Here is a 16,935-nt window from a genome sequence, read left to right on the forward strand (position 1 = left end):
CAGGACTAACTGGAATCAAACCATGGTCATGATTTTCCTATGGAGGATGGGGTAGGGGAATGATGTGGAAAACTCCCTGTTGTATCAAAGTAGTCAGAAGAGGCAAAGCTAGAAGAGATTCCTAACAATTACTGCAAACCTACTGCCTGCATGATTGCCAAGCTACTGCCAGACCTTGAGCATCACTGCCCAGAGAGTGATTCTTAAAGCTGCTAAGGATGATTCTGTTAGATGCTAATTAAGGAACCTCAGTGTCATCTTCACACTCTCCTTTGAAGTTCCCAGCTCTGATAAGAGCAGGGTAAAACCAAATGTTTTAGCAAGATCAGTGAGGAAAGGAAGGTAAATAACAAAGCTCTCATTAGGGTTTTGCTTAAGAAAATCAAGTAGAATTCAGTAAAAGGTATGGAAGTCATGATCTGTTCTAAAACAGAACAAATCAGTAACCATGTCTTGTAATAAGCCAAGTTTCTGGATGGTCTCTGTCTGTTACACTGTGTTATATAAACCATCGAATCTTGAAAAATCCAAACAAATCTTAGGCTGGCTTTATTGTCTTACTCTCTGGACACCCAAACACTGGAATTACTTAATTTCTCTTTTTAAGTGACTTCTGGTTATACAAAGCAAATGAGAAAGTTCAGTCATAAATTGCTCTAGTTTGGAACTCAGCACTACAAACCATCTTAACTTCCATGGAAGACAAAACTAATTCAAATTGCTTATTTTGACTAAACCCATGTAGTAACTTCTCATCAGCTTTTTTTTTTTTTTAACATCATTAAAATTCTGTTTGTGACAACTTCTATGAAAGCACTCAGCAGCACAAAATTAAACAGTAGCTGTAACACACGTGCAAACTTTCATCTGCAAAAAGTTGAAGAACCTGATCTTTCCATTCCAATTTCTAGCCCCAAAAGTAAGCATGGTTGTTGCCATCTTATTGCAAAGTTCCCATACCTTCTTGGTGATTTCTCATGAGCAGCTCCCTCCCGCACAGACTCCTTCACCATCTTCTTCCCAGCACAACCCACAAACTCCAACGCCCTGCTCACCCAGCTAACCCACTCTTTTGTAGCACTCATCTTATTGGACACAGCTGTGACCTGTTAAGGGCAGGCCTGTTCCTAATCTTTTGGGATTAGTACAGCTGCAACTCCTCAGGTGTGAGATTACTTTCTGCACTATCTTTATTTTCCTTCATACTACCCCCCCCCCCCACACATGGTGGTTGAATGATGAAGTAATCTGGTTTGATATGGAAAAGGTAAACATTTCTCCCTGTTTCTCTTGAGTATTCCAGAGTTGGGAAAGTAAGGAAAAAAAATTGCTGAGAGTTTATTATTTTGTCTAATTTTTCTCTCTACTATCCTTTGTCAGAACCCTGATTGAAATATGGTCTCTTTGTTACATGAATTTATTTTTTGGAACTAGAAGTTTTGGTTGACTGAGAGACATTGTAAATGCCAGATTCCCTGCACAACCAGTCCCAGTGGTTATCTAGAGCCTCCATTCAGATTAACACAGGCTACACGCTGGATTTCTGGCTGTAAAAAATTTTAACACATCAATATTTAAAACAGCCCACAGCTAGGCCACACCTGTAGCATTTTCCTTTTCTGACTGAATTTCCCATGTACATCTCCACCAACATTAGGACTTAAATGTATTTTAAACCCACACCCCAGTCCTGACCACTGCCTGGTCTTTAACTGGAGCAAAGGAAAACACCCCTCTGAGGTGCAAGATGGAAAAGTAGCAGCAATTGCAGCATCCTCCTTTTCCTGGCTCTAGTTTCCCATTCTCCCACTAAATTCCAGTACCAGCCTGGTTGGTACAAAGGGCTTGAACTCCACCCAAGTGGGATGAGAATGAAGACTCCAAACAAGCACCCACAGCTACAGAAATCAGCATTCCTTCTTTTTCCTGACACTTAGGCCCTGGGAGCTCTGCTCCTCTGCAAAATCTTTGTCTCAGCATCAGCCCCGGCCTCGCCCCGAGCCCAGGGACATCTCTCAGAGCTGGTCCCAGCACTAGCCCATGTCTGCAAGTGCCACATCCACACAGTTTTTAAACCTCTTTCTGAACACTATTCTGTGAGTGAAAAAAAAAGTGTACTGAATTATGTGCTACATCCATGGATGCATCACAGATAATGCAGAAGAAATTTCTCTGTGGTAGGATAATTTCCAAACTGTACTCGAGTATTTTGTATAGCCCTTGGCCCTTTCACTAGAACTGAGAAATTGTGAAGGAAACCACTGGGATGCAGGGAATCAAAACTATTTTTCACTCAAATAGGTAAGAAAATTTACATCTTACTTAGGAAAAAACCCTAAAAATCAGGAAAATAAAGTATCAGCTAGTGTAGTAGCAAACCAGATGAATTTTCTTTTAATAATCCTCTTTCTGCCATGTACCACTGCATGACAGTGGCTCTAATTCTTAGGCAATGCTTTGAGAAATGAGGAGCCCCTTCATACTTGTAGGGCTCCTAAGTAAGAAACACTGCATACCTGGTTTAGAAATGCATAATTTGCCTCAGTTTATTATTCTTAGCTTTGGAAAGTAATATGAGTACCAAAAGCAACAGGAACTTTTATCACTGAACACTAACAAGATAAGTTTCCTGACAAGGAATTTTTAGACTACAACACTATTGTGCATCATTTGTAGGGCTGGAATTCTAACACAACACATTCCTTCCACATGCTGAGATCCTCAGATGGGGAGCAGAGAAATTCTCAAGAAACATAAAAGAGCAACTTCATAGCAAAAAAGTAATTAAATACTCAGAACCAGATGGGAGAGAAGCTGGTAAATCGAAATGACAGCTTGATCATGGACAAATGTACACCAAAAGAAGAGAGCTTAGCAATTTCAGAGAAATTTCTGATTGTTTAAGCGTGAACCTCAATGAAATCGTGTGGAAGGTGGATGATACATCTGTGCATCGCTGACTATGTATTGCTAAGCCTTTTTCAAGAGGGACAGATAGCAAATGTCAGCTGTATTATACAACAGCCACATTCAGGACATGCTTTAACAACACTCTTCCGTAACAAAAGGTCACAAAGACATCACTTCAAAAGGGAGGCCCTTCTTAAAGCATTGCAAAGAAAAATCTACTCTGTCAGTACAGCAGACAAACAATTGAGTTGCACAGTCCAGTGTGAAATAATGGTGCCTTATGCATCTAAGAATGCAAATGTTAAACATTTAAAACCAGAAGTACATTTCCATAGCAATTATTTCCTTCATAAAAAAAAAAAAAAATCCAAAAGATCCCAGAAGTAACTTATATAGACTGGAAGTACCACCAGGGACCACCAATTGCTCAGTTATGGACTATTATTACATCCTATCCAGTAAATGTTTCTCACTATTTTTTGTTACTGAATTCAAATATCTCAAACATAATTTTATTACTTTCATGCAAGGAAAGTTCATCAGTCTTAACTTCTCACTATAAATCACATACTACACTGAGGTCAATATATTTCAAGAGAATGAGTTTACTTCATACTACTGTATGAGCACTTTCATGTCAAAATTCATGCTTTCAGAAATCTGAAAAGTTGAAAGAAAAAGAGTTATATGTACATTACAAGGCTAGATTTTTTTCAAGACAAATTTGTATTTTCCACAACAAAAGGAAAAAGCATTCCACATCTTGACTTATTAAAATTATTCTAAAAATTGGAATCCAAGATGTTTTTCTATTGCTGGTTTAATGAGGTTTGTTTGGATTTTATAGAAAAGACTTATGGGCATATCAGCTGGTCCACTAAGTGGACACAAGTGCATGGCAATACCTTGAGTATCTGAGAAAGAGAAATTAATATAAAAGCAGAGAGAGAATGTGTGCCCTAACAAGTAATTTGTAAATTTCTCAGTGGAATGGCAGTCAAACCCTGCTGTGAGGACAGTCACAATTTCTGCAGCAATGAGAGAAAGAGAGATGAGAGATATAGAAGGAGAAACAATTGCCACCTGAGCTACAGATCCCGTTGGATACAGTTTTCAGGAAATAAATGAGATTCCAAGCCAGAGGATCACAAAATTCCCAGTGTAACTGAAAGGGGGCTTTTCTCCATTCCTTGGTAAACGAAAGAAAAAATATTTTGCTTAAACTGCTCAGTGCCACAATATCAAAGCTTCCACCCCACAACAATCAGCCAGGGTCATCCCATTACCTGTGGGAAAAAGCCAAGGTGAAAACAAGCATCAAGTGATGTGTGTTTTTCTTATAAATATTCAGTACTTTCACTTCAGCTTTAAATTCTTCCTCTATTGAGCTATTATGGCCACACATCTATTATTTGCTTGGTCTAAGTGACATTTGTTAAAATTCTGTATATTAGTCTTAATACTCCTTGCCAATTTGCAGGATTTTAATCAGCTTTCTAAGACACTCTGCTTCTGGTGAAGTGAGTGATAGTTTTTTCCAAAGAGGGTCCCAAGCAGATCTTGGTCACAAGTTGGTCATGCAAAAAAAACCAACAACTTTCCAGCTCATGATGACCCAAGCAGCACAGTGAGAAGAGGGAAAAAGCTTAGGCTAATTTCACTAAGTGAAGTAGCAAACTGTTTTCCTACTGAGTCTGACATGAATTTGAGCTGCTACTTGGAAAAATCCAGCATCTGATAGTTCTTGATTTTCCTATGTTGAAAATAAGGAGGCATTTAATTCATTTGCAAAGTCCCGTGGTCTGTGAAAAATAAGAAACCAAGGAAAAACATGTTTTGAAAAGAAATTAATTTAATACAAGTAACCTTCTGAAGGAAAAGTTCAACTCACAATGAAGAAAGAAAATTTCCTACTAGGTCCCACAAAAATCTTTGCAAATCTAATGCTTTTTTTTGCTCCCCCTTGAATTTCTAAAAAGCACCAAAACCCCATTATGCTTTCAATGATGAAATTTATACAATACAATTCATTTGAAGAAATCCCTGTAAGTAAGGGTAGGGTTATGCCACCAAGCAAGAAAACACAATAAGAATGGCTCTGCAGAACAAAACCATTCATTTTGAAAATAAGCACATGGGTGCAGGGGGGTTCCTTAGACTAACTGTGATTTTGTGTATTAAAAAACTCATGAGGTGGTGAAGTGTGTAAACTGTGTTCTCAAGCTTGCATTGTGATTTAGTTTCATAAAGAAGAAATCCAGCTTTTATAATTCCAAGTCCACTCTCTGAAGCTGCACAATAACTGTGGATGATCTGGAGGTTCACACAGGATCAAAAATAACACAAACCAAGGTAAGCACACCCTAATGTTTCTAGACAGTCAGAATTTAGAAAAAGGTCAGCATAGCTTTAAGTACATGAATGGTCTCAGTAGTCTTAGAAGAGTTTGGCTAAGTTTATATCTATATGCTTTGTTAAAATACAGATTCAGTTGGTTAAAACGGTTTTTACATTGCAAGCCCATGTAGAATTTTAACCTAAATTATATATTTTGAAATTCAGAAACACCCTGCCCTTTCTTAAAATTTATGTAGAATGTTCAGTTACCCAGCTATTATATTTCCCTTACAGTTCAGAAGTACTTTCAGGACAGAGGTCTTAACAAAAACAACCATAGCAACATCCTCCTAATCTTCTCTCAAAATCGTTAATGGCACAAAACCTCAAAATATTTCAATTTCAAGACACTCGGGGAATAAGGGAGATAAGTTTCTTGTATTTCTCATTTTTCCATCATCTGTAGATTCATGTGGACTAGCACAGTCATCAGGGAGTATAGTCAGGAGTATAATTCAGGAGTATAATTCATCCTGTACAATTAGTTTCAAAATGGTAACATTCTGCTGGTGAATGTCTGTAGGTACAGCATTCAAGTCTCCAGCTTTGCTACACCAAAAAAAAAAAAAAAGTGTTACTTTATACTACTGATCCATATAGCCAGACAATGAAACTGTGGAAACACTACAAAATGAAAATATAGACGGAGAGTGAGCCATTTCATGGTCACATTTGGAAGTGCAAATTATGGTCTTTGAAGACAAACAAAACACTTTTATTGGCACAATTCAAAGTGTCAGACACTTGATTTCCATATGCTATGACACAATAAAAATTGTAAATCTTCAGCTTTACTCATGACTGTAACCAACAGTGGGTGACTAATGATAACACATCAACATAACAGTTTCAACTAAACTGACTTTATATGATAATTTATGTAGTTCAGATAAATGTGTTGGCTAAATGTAAATAAATTGTTTCATGGAGTAAGTCAAAGGCCTAATGCTTACTGGAACTTGCAAAGTTTCATCTGGGTCTCTTTTTTCCAGAATACTATCAAACTTTAGTTTGTCAGAAGAACTTACATATTTTTATCAAATTAGACTGTCTAACCTCTCAAAGAGGTGGTGGAGTCCAACAGTCACAGGCCAGAGAGGTCAAAGAGATTCCTTAAACAGCATGAACTGCAAAACCTCACTCAGCAAATATATCTCTATAATTCCTGGAGAAAATCAGGCCAAAATATACTAGTGAGCATAGCTCTCATAAGGTCAAACCCCTGGAAACTCCTTTGCCTTTCTAATTTTGTTACTGTTCCCAGTATAAAAGAATAGTGAATGATGTACTTAAACTGTCTGAAACTGCTGGATGTGATAACCTACACAAAAACTCAGATGAAAAGTTATGCTTTTTGCAAATATTCGGCTGTGAAGGCCAGGAAATTCCTGAACATGCTTAAGCTAGGAGAGAAAAGTAGACCTAGCAGCTACAGGAAAATATAGACAGCTTAGCAGCTGGCCCAGATTGTTCTGGTGCTTTCACTTACAGAATCCTTACAGTCATCTTGAAACAAAAGAGGTTTTGGTCTTGGCCTGTTCCTGTATTTTGTTAACATCCTCAGAGTATGCTTGCGAACGGGAGGCACAAAAGGAATGTCTCACATCAGCCCAGATTCTGATGAGTCATTAGCAAATTTCATTCCCATTCACAATCCATCATCACCTGTGGAAATGCATGTGAAACCGTTATGAGAAACAAAGAGAATCCCTACCCCATCAGTTTAATCTTCATTAAATATCTGAAATAAAAATAATTATTTTTTTAGAAGTTTAAGCATGTGTTTCATAATGTTATATTATTGTGTTAATGTTATAGTGATAATTAGATTTGATGTGATGAAGCATTTTCATATACCAAGCTATACTTGGAGTATGAATACTGGAAAAGTATCCAGTCTTACCTTCTATTTTCCACATATAAAAGATGCCTTAACAGAACATAAGAACTGAACATAAAGTTTCTTATTTTTCTTCTTCAACTTACCTTTTATATAGTAAACAGTTATTGTATACTGTTAAAGTGAAATATTGAAATTATTTAATTAACCTTTTTTGACCTCTGTAAAATGCAAAAGCTATAAATATGGAGCAAATCAAATTGAGTTCTGCTGTAGGCAAGAAACCAGCCTCCAGTGGATTGCCTGCTGCTCAGATAGCATTTGCTAATTTCAGTCTTTATACTTCCACAGGAAAAACTGAGGGTACACACGCAGTACAGTTGTGTTTAGTGATTTTCAATAGTTTGGTGTTATAAAAATTATTCTGATCTTAAAAAAGGAGACATAGCTTAATCCAATTAATTCAGGCAGAGTTAAATCTGTGTTGTAAGTGAAAAGTTTCAGACAACTAAAATCCAGGAGAAGAATTTTTTAAATGACATTTTGTATGTGTGTCTACTTACCACTATTTCCATACACAGCCTCTGGCAAGGGATAATTTTCAGCTCATTCTAATCTTATCATCTGTCACTGGAAAAATCACTGACAATAGGCTACAACACAGTCCTGATATTAATAAAAAAACCTCAGGACCCATAATTTAGAGCCTTAAGAACAAAAAATCTTACTTTACATGCCATTATTTTAAAGTTAGTACCATCTTCTAACAACTGAATTATTAATGGCAACTGAATGCACTTGCCAAAAACCAACTTTGTGATTATTAGAGAATTTAGATTTGCTTTAACAAGTGCAAGCACCTTGAAAACCTTTTTATGGTTTCTTCTGCTCCTCTGTCATAAATATGTTCCTTTCTAACTCTTGTATCTCACTGTTTTAGAAACTTGAATTTTGGAAGCTAATCCATTAAACCTTCTGTATTATAGTTTTTTATGGCTGCAACACACTTTTTAAAAATTCTTAATTCTGTTTTTCACCTAGGAGCAAACTCTGATTCCATTGTCCTTTATCACAATGGCAAGTGATACAATAAATCACTTTACTGCATTGTTATGTTTTCAAAGCATTAAAAACTATGCTGTGTTCACTTCTTAATATGCCATGTTCCTTAAACAACATATTAGCAGGTCTAGAACCACATTTCATAAAAAATAAATCTAGAAAACTTACAAACGTATGTATTCCATATATTTCTGTGATTCACATGCATTTCAATGTGATCTTGAATAACAATATTCTGCTTTTTAAAAAAAATTTACAAAAAAAGGTTTATTTACATGTAAAATAATGTAGCAATTACAGTAACAAACACCTCTCACCTACTCTGGGACAACAGTTAACAGACTGACAAGCTGTTGAATTTTGCATAATTCCTTCCGGTTTACTTCTTTCCCAATATATTTCCACTGTTTTTCTTCCAAAGATGGGTGAAGTCAGTTCCATAGTTTGAGCCAGTAACAAGCTGCAATGTAAGTCATTATTTATCTTAGTAGTCATAATGTCTGTGTCCATTGGTGATTTATTGGATTAACACAAGAGATGCACACTCTCAGGGTAAAAAAAAAAAAAAAATCCTGGAACTTTCACTGACTTCATTCATGTTTCTGAGATATAGCAGATTTTAAGCGTTAGGCAAATATTTCAGAAGAGCAACTACATCAAAGCTAGTAAGCTAATTAAAAAAAAAAAAAGTAAATACTTGAATCCTAATAAGTGACCAATAGGTATACAAAGCCATATTAACATCACTAAAATTGAAAAATCAAAGGCTTAAGAAATGCCAGGATTCAGAATTGCCTATGCAACTTTAATTTGTCCTCGTTCTGCAGATACATTATAATGAAGTATTTAATTAAGATTAATGTCAAAGGTAACCACTAATTCCAAGTGGCCAATTTTCATTACACAGCTCTGCGTGCTCTTAGTCCAGTTCACACCGGCTTTAGGATGTCTGCAGTACTTCACATTTCTGCAGATAAGACTCTTTGGTACAAAGTTAGGAACTGAGAAAATGAGCATTAATATCAATTTATTAGCACTGTAAAAACATTTGGTCTGAGTGACTTACCTAACATCAGAGAGGAACTCTGAGGCATAGTGAAACATAATCCAATTCTCAAAGGCCTCATTTAGTTACTCAGAGACTGTCTTTTCCTCTTTTCTCAGACCTCTGCCATATTGAATACATATTTTCTGTTTTTTCTTCAGTTAATGAATTAGAGATTCTATCTATCAGTGCCTTCCTTCTCCCCAAACCCATGAATCATCCCCAGAGCCTCTTCTTGGGCTGACTGAGCCCAAGGCTTTGTGTTGTGTGGAGGAGGGGTAGAAGAGGACAACAGATGGACAAGGCATGGAAGAAAACAGACGGAAGAGCTGCCAGGCAGTTTTAGTTCATCATATAAAAATGCAAAAGCAACATAAAGTTTGTATAACTAACAAGTTCATTTCTTTCATTATGACCATCTCCTAACTGTAAAATCCTTACAGCAAATCTACGTATTTCCCTAAAATTTATGGAAGTGAACAAAGAAGAAAAAATGTTAGCACATTGATATCCATGCAGATCACCAGAGGGCATAGAGCCTTTAAATCTACTTGACATCTCTTCATTTGAGCTCATCAGTTAGGGAGTGGTATAGAAAATTGCTGTTTCCTAGAGGAGACAGTAACTTCAGAAATACTTGATCATGAATCTCAGATATTTACTGAAAGCAGATGCATTATGAAAGTGAGACACAATGAGTTTCGGGCCCTGCAAAACAATTTGGATACCGACATTTCTTCCTTTTATTTAAAACCTGAAGTTTTGTTATTCCCCTTGTTTATCTCATCTATCAGTAGCTACTTTTATCATTCCCCTTTCCATTCCTCTGGCTCCTCATCTCATGCTAAGTTGTACTATTTAAATCTTGATTTTTCTCTTTCTGTGCTTTGTGTCTTCTTTTTTCTGCTCTCACCTTTTTTACTGTTGCACTTTATTTTCTGGTTTTTCATCACCACACAGCTGCCTTTGTTACTTGTTTTCTGGTCTTGACTCATGCTCCCCCTCCCATAGCTCCTCAGTCAATTTTCTGGACTCAGGGATTCTAAGTTCCTCTTTGAAGCTTTACTCTGCCTTCAGATTTATCTTATCCTTCTTATTTCCTAGATAATCTGGTCCTAAATTCCTCACCTGGATGACACAAACTCCTTCCATTCTGGGGTCTCAACATGTTCTCATCACCTTGGCTGTCCTTACTAACAATTTATCTTCCCTCAGATTTCAACCTCAGCGTTATGCCAGTCTTTTCCATACATTCAACCTATATTAAAGTCCTAATTTTACCCTGACCTTCCATCACACTTGTACTTTTCTAGAGCTAGTCTCCCAAAATAATTTGTCTGAATATACTTTACCTTCCTCCCTGGTGGATTTTTCCTCTGTTCTTTTTTTTTTTTTTTTGTACCACATGACATCCTTTTGATTCTGCCCAGCGTCAGCAGATCAAAAGATGACACAAATCTCTGAAACCAAAGACCTGGATCTATTTCCAACTCCTTGGGAACTGTGGTCTCTCAGACTACATCTGCTGGGAATTAACAGGAGCAGGACTGCTTCCCAAGGAAAGGTGAGCCAGGAACACAGGGATGCTCAGCATCCACAGTCCAGTCTCACAGTGCTGGAGCAAGGACAGACCCAGAGGTTTTAGCAGAGCCCAGCAAGGCTGTAAGGCAACATCAGAGTACAGGAGCAGGTCAGAGATCATACTGAGAAGGCCAAGGTTAGGATCAGTGCTCACAGCATCAAGAAATTGATTGAAATCTGGCTCAAAGTCTTCCATAACCAAATAGGAGCAGGACTAGCTGGAGACATGCACTGTCCAAACATAGCTCAGCTCAAACAGAGCTCCTGAGTGTGGGTGGAAAGCCCAGGTGAACAGGATCATTAGGGGTTATTAAAGCCCCTGGAATCCTGACTGAACAGAAGAGCAAAAACTGGAGCACACAATTTCTCATATTCCCTGGTTTCTTTGGTGTGCAAGCCAGGACACAGTAAAGCAGGTCTTCAATAAGGGTGACTGGTGGCATCAGAGCTGGTTAGACACAGGTCAGACAGAGTCTGCTCTTTCTGCTCCTAATTGTGGTACCTAATACCACCCATCTGACAGAATTACAGTCTCATTCCCATTGCTGTAAAGAGCACTGGTATTCCAGTCTATCTGTATTTCATTGCTAGATCATCTAATTCTTAGGAGACTGTTGAGCAGAGGCAGAATGCATAGAAATAATAAAGGCTATTATCTTTAAAGTCAGTTGTGTGCATTTTTTTATTTCCCTGAGGCTTATGCTGGGGGCCAATTTTTATAGAGACAGCAAAAGAAATGCTCTTTTCAGAAAGCTCCTCTGAATTCTTACAGCCTGGTTTTAAAAAGCATAGATGTGCTTGAACAAATATTTTAGGAGTCTTTAGTATGGGCAAACTGATGTATTTGTTCAATTCTATGAGTCTTACTCTGGATCAGTTAAAATACTTTGGCTTGTATTGGAAAACATTTTCAATTTAGGATGCACTAGTATGAAAATCTTAGTCTCAAAAAAACCCAAATGTTGGATCTAAATATCTAGAGCCTCCTTTGTACTATCAGAACATGTGAGAAAGTCATTGTACTGGTGTCAATAATCAGAGCTGTTCTTGAGAAAGTATGATGGATGGCATGATGTTCTACAGAAGGAACAACTCCCTTCTTACTGAGTTTTTGAAAACTTTTTTGTCACGTCAGCTGAGTGCAAGAGAGGTTTTGTGCAACACATCATATAATCTCTGCATATATAATAAAAGGTAGAGCAAGTAAAAATTACAAAATATTAGAAATAAAAAAAAATAATTAGATAATTGGATAAATACATATTCCAAAGATATTAGCTGGGATGTATTCTAAACTATATGTAAATCTGTTCAAACACAATTATTGTCGACTTAATTCCATGTATTAATATGTTTTTGTGGCTAACTGTAACACGCATTACACAGAATCATAGGAGTATCCTGCATTGGAAGGGCCCCACAAGGATCATAGAACCAGAAAATCAGAGAATATCCTGAGCTGGAAGGGTGCCATCAGGGTCATTGAGTCCAACTCCTGACCCTGCACAGGGCACCCCAAGAGTCACACCATGTGCCTCAGAGACTTGTCCAAATGCTTCTTGAGCTCTGTCAGGCTTGATGCTGTGACCACTGCCCTGGGGTTCCAGTGCCCAACCACCCTCTGCATTCCACAATATGGCTGGAATATTTTAAAAATCATAAGGAAATAATGTTACAAAAGCTGTTAAAGTTGTATAACTCCCAGGTTCTGTCGTTTTGGGTAAGGAAGTAACATTTCTTCAAGTAGTTGCTTCTTGGCTGAGGGTGAGAAGGCATAGGAAAGCACACACTTCTGCTAATTATCAAACACTCTAGGAAGAGGGAGACCTAACTAGAATTTATGGAGAATCATGTTAACAGCACCATTTTTTCTGTGTCTTCATTCCACAAATTATATGGATGAGAGGTCAGGTAATGAATAAGATAATTCTGCTTCCACTCATCATTGGTAATTCTCTTCTGCAATTATATTCACCAACTCGAAATGTAGATTAGGTATTTTTCAATGAGAATGATACCAGTGAGGTTTGACCTTGGTTTACTTTGCATTGGCATTGCATTGACAGGGTTGTTTTATAGACTTTTTTCTACTCCAAAAGTCTGTGAAATATCTCACATTTATAATTGCTTTATAAATGGGACTTCATCCCACACATATTTTATATGTAGTATTCACAGCATGCAATTCCTTTTACTTGCTTCATCTTACTAACTAACACAGAACAAAATTTCACTGAATTCATAATATTGCTCTGGAACTGATACATTCTGTATATTTACACACCAATATGTTTTATGGAAATGAACACATTTCTTCTCTGGAGCATATTTTCAAACTTCAATTGCTCTTTACTGAAGCCAATTTCTTTTTTTTTCAAACAAAAAAAAAATGTGCAATGCGTTTCATGTCTATATATTTTTATTCACGCCAATATATTTTCACAGTTGGATAGATTTAACTAAATTAGTAGTTACAGTATTTGTTCAAACCATTGCATTTTTGCTGGCATCTGGTAAGTAAATGTTATCTGGGCTTTTTTTTTATTTTAGTAATCATCTTCCACCAAACCCAAACCATTAAAAACAACAGCGACTTACCTCTACCACTCAAAATTTCTCACCCCAAAGAGCAACAAAAACAAACAAAACTCCAACTCTTCTGCTGCAGCTGCTGAAACACAAGGTAAAAGGCAGTGCAAAAGGGAAATGCACAGACTCCAGGGATGAACCCTGGTGCTCTGATTTCCACATCGGCCAGGAATGGTGCACTGGGCCAGGAAATGCCCTTCCTGTGATCCCTCCTGGATGTAGGGACCCTCCACACGAGGGAAGCTCATGGTGGGGCAAACAGAAGCATTAAGCACTTGTTAAGGACAAATGCAAGAGGCTGCTATACAGCCAGAGATTTCTTCAAGGCTAGGGGGCAGCTGCAATGGGGTTTTCTCACAGGATTTTTTTCTACTGAAAGATGTAAATAAATCTTACTTTCCAGACTGCTGTTTCAAATGTGATCATGAGTGATTAGCAGTTTTGCAACTCAGGATAGGATCTGTCTCTAACTTCTGTCACTAGCAGCTTGCCTTCTCCTTATTTCCTGTGGGGTGTTTTTGCTTGGTTTTGGTACTCTGCAACCATATTGTGACTACTTCTTTGCTACCCTCTAGATTTTTTTAAAACAAAATTTACTTTAAAGCATATATTATAGGACATAGCACAGAACAATTGTTTCTAGAGTGATGTTTCCCAGCTTATAACACTGGAAGTTTCTTTCTCCATAAATTATCTATACATCTTCCATAGTTTGATGAATCCCACAAAACCATATTTTGCCTAATATGTTTTCCTTGGGTTTCCCCTCCCTAATCACTGACTAGTGATGCTATCAAGGAACATCATTAAAAAACCATGATTATCCCTTCAGATTTTGTTTGTCCTCCAGGGCAAACTCTAGAGGTTCTCTAGAAGAGGTGGAGTTCAGCTGTTGTCTGGGGGTGGTTTTATGATAAGTTGGGGAACTTGCTATTCACCAATTAGTAGGAGGAAATACCTGAGAACTCCTTCTGATCATGTTTGGGCATTAAACTATTTTGCTTTGTTTAGCATCAGGAATGTCAACATGTCAACTTGGTGCACAACAGGATAATGCAGAAGAACATTTTTCTGCTTGTGATAGAATGTTTGCCTTCTGCACCTGATTTTCAGAGTTATCTCTTATTGGTATTTTAGGATATTACTCTTTACACTGTCCTGAAGTGTGTTTCCTGAAGAATCCCTCTTGCCATTTTGGTCTGGATCCAAGGGAGCTTCTGGCCATGCTGCCCCACAGACCAATTGCAAAGTTGGTTTAGGTATCAGCTGCCACTGGATGTCACAAGATGTGCTACTGCCTACAGAAACCATCAAATTAACACAGGTGAGTTAATCAGGAGAAGTATGGCATCATATCTGGCAGCTGTAATAATTTTAATCACACATTTTTTCAGATATATAGTCAGTAAAAAAAACCAGGGACTTTTGTTGGGAATTTTTTTTATTTATCAACATGTTGCTAGCTCATTTCAGACCCACCTGAGCCAGAAAAGAATGGCAAGAACCAGAATTTTTGGTTATGCTCCTGACATGAGGTGTGACATTACGTCCATGTCACTGAATCCTGGTAAGAAAAGGTGTTTCTAAATACTCAGATCAGCTTTTCCAAGTGTACTAATATGGCAAAGACTTGAAAACCCTACTAAGTACAGACAGGCACTTCATTCCTAACCTGCCAGAGGACCCCTTTCTACAGCTTTTAATCACTAAGTTAGGAAGATTCTTGTATCTTTCCTATAATGTTTCCTGGAACAAGACTGCAACCAAAAGTATGTCTTGTCAAAAGTACAGAGCTATCAGCTGTCATAATTAATGCAAAAGCACTTCAGGGTGGATTACAGTCCTGCCTTAGTGAAGGATTTGTGGGAATTGTTTTTTAATTTCCTCCACCACCAATCAAAAAAAAAAACCAAACCCCACACCAACATTTGCTGACATTTATAGGGCTGCCTTAAAAATGATGACTTGATCCTTTCTGTAAGTCTTCTAAAATATTTTGATAATCATGCCTCATTCATTACTGCTGACCCTGCACTGAACTCTAAGAGTTGTAAAACCTTTGCCCGTTGTGTCTTTTTTCACTAAGAATAAAAAAAAAAAAAGAAAAAAAGAATAAGAAAAAAAGTAAAGCAAATGTCTACTCATGCTTTAGAGGAAGACTACAAATGCTTCCCTGTCCTAGGGGACATTCCAGTGCTACATCCTCTATAATGTTAACATAACCCTCCAAAGGCATGGAGATGGATGTGATGGTCCTTTGCTCCCAAACCATACGAATGCTAGAACTTTAAAAGGTGATTCTTTAATTTGATTCTGCATTTTATGTGAGCATCTTTTTGGAGATTGGGGGAACTCGGTAAAAATCCTGATGCAGTCTCAACTGCTGCCAGGCATAATCATCACTTGCTAATGAACCAAGTGGAGGATATGACTGCAGAATGCATAACTTCCCTGATCCCAGTCCTGTGCAAGCTCTTCAAGGTGAAGTTGACAACTGATTGCACTTCCCTGACGATCTGAGACCGGTGCCCCCTTCAGAGAAATGAGCTTCTAAAGAGCTTCCCTCTCCTGTAGGGAAGACTATTTCACCACTTATCTCCGCAAAGCTCTTTGCTGTCAAAGCCTGGGACATCAAGGTGGGAATTCAGAGAGTTACTGAGGGAAACATGCTGCATGGTGTCGGAGAGAAAACCTCAACAGGAAAAGGATGGAACCAGACCTAGAGAAATGCCTGGTCACTATTTGGGCACAGGGGAGTCCTGCTTTCTATGGGATAAAAGGCAACACAATTCCTCCACAGGGTGTTTACAGAGACAGATCCAGCAACTTCAAACCCAGATATTCTGATTTCACTTGTGCAAAATGCTGTGCTAAATACCAGCTACACAAAGGTGAGGTGGCTGCCTGCCTTCTTGCATTTCTCATGGCATTCAGCGCTTTATCTTTTGGAACATTAGGAATTCCAGACCACCAGCTGAATGCCACCAACCCTCCCGAGAAACCCTCACAGAAAAAACTTTCTCCAGCCACGCAGAGTCCGCCCACAGTCCAGGGAGATTTATCGCCATTGCTCGGGGCTGGATCTCATGGCCGCCGCGGTGAGGGCACCTGCACGGGATTCGCCCCCACGAGCACGGAGACTCAGCCGGCGCTTCTTTCATCCGCTGTTTTCGGGGAGGAAGAGCCGAGGGAGGAGAAGGGGCTTTAGGCATGGACAGGCCGAAGGGGTCGCGTCCCCCACCGAGCCCCGACCCGGGGCCGCGTCCCGCCCGGCGCTGCCGCCGCTTCAGCACCGGCCCTGGACAGCGCCCGCTCCCGCCCCGCCCCCGCCGCTCTCGCCGCCCATTGGCTGCGGCGCCGCCGCGCGGCCACCGCTCCCCGCGATTGGTCCGGGCCGGCCGTCACTCAGCGGAGCGCGAGGCGGGCCCGGCGGCGGGGCGCGCGCCTTTGCTTTGTAACGCGGCTTCTCATTGGCTGCCCGGCCAGCGCCGGGCTGCGGCCATTGGGCAGC

The sequence above is a fragment of the Molothrus ater genome, chromosome 2 (assembly GCF_012460135.2).
Source record: "Molothrus ater isolate BHLD 08-10-18 breed brown headed cowbird chromosome 2, BPBGC_Mater_1.1, whole genome shotgun sequence".
NCBI lineage: Eukaryota > Metazoa > Chordata > Aves > Passeriformes > Icteridae > Molothrus > Molothrus ater.